Genomic DNA, 913 nt, shown 5'->3' on the forward strand with positions numbered 1-913 from the left:
CACAACTTATTGGAATTTATGGGATGCAATGAAAGCAGTTCTCAGAGGAAAATTCATAGCTGTGAACTCACACATTAGGAAAACAGAACGGGAACAAATAAACACCCTAATGCTGCACCTCCAAAATCTAGAAAAGAAGAGCAAAGCAAACCCAAAACCCAAAGACGGAAAGAAATCATAAAGATCAGAGCAGATATTAATTCAATTGAGATGAAGAAAACAGTTCAAAGAATTAATGAATCAAAAAGCTAGTTCTTTGAAAGATTAAATAAAATTGATAAGCCCCTAGGTAACCTCATCAAAAAGGGGAAAGAAAAAATTCAAATACAAGCAATGAGGAATGAAAAGGGTGTAACTACTACAGACCCAGTGGAAATTCAGAAGATTATCAATAGCTACTTTGAGAATCTTGACGCTCACAGAATAGAAGCCACAGACAAAATGGACAGATTCCTAGAAAGGTACAAACTACCAAAACTGAATCAAGAAGATATAACAACTCTCAACCCAGCAACAGCCAATGAAATACAAAATGTAATAAAGAGCCTGCCGACAAAGAACAGTCCAGGTCCTGATGGATTCACAGCTGAATTCTATAAGAAATTCACAGAAGATATACTCCCTACACTCCTCAAACTCTTCAATGAAACTGAAAAGAAAAGAGTTCTGCCAAAATCATTCCTGGAGGCAAGTATTATACTGATACCAAAACCAGAGAAAGACGCAACTAAAAAAGAGAACTACAAGACAATCTCCCTCATGAACATAGATGCAAAAATCCTCAATAAAATCCTAGCAAACAGAATGCAGCGAATCATCAAGAAGATCATACACCATGACCAGGTAGGATTCATAACAGGGATGGAAGGATGGTTCAATATTCGAAAATCTATAAATGTAATACACTATATCA

At 36.0% G+C, this 913-nt stretch overlaps 1 protein-coding gene across 1 annotated transcript in view; it reads right to left on the minus strand.

Annotated features, from left to right (window-relative positions):
* The window catches only part of Rrp12 (ribosomal RNA processing 12 homolog), a 51,339-nt gene that overhangs the window by 2,796 nt on the left and 47,630 nt on the right, over positions 1 to 913 (minus strand). The gene's annotated exons all lie outside the window — the stretch shown is intronic.

This window comes from Octodon degus, unplaced genomic scaffold, assembly GCF_000260255.1.
Source record: "Octodon degus isolate 3935 unplaced genomic scaffold, OctDeg1.0 scaffold00010, whole genome shotgun sequence".
Lineage (NCBI taxonomy): Eukaryota > Metazoa > Chordata > Mammalia > Rodentia > Octodontidae > Octodon > Octodon degus.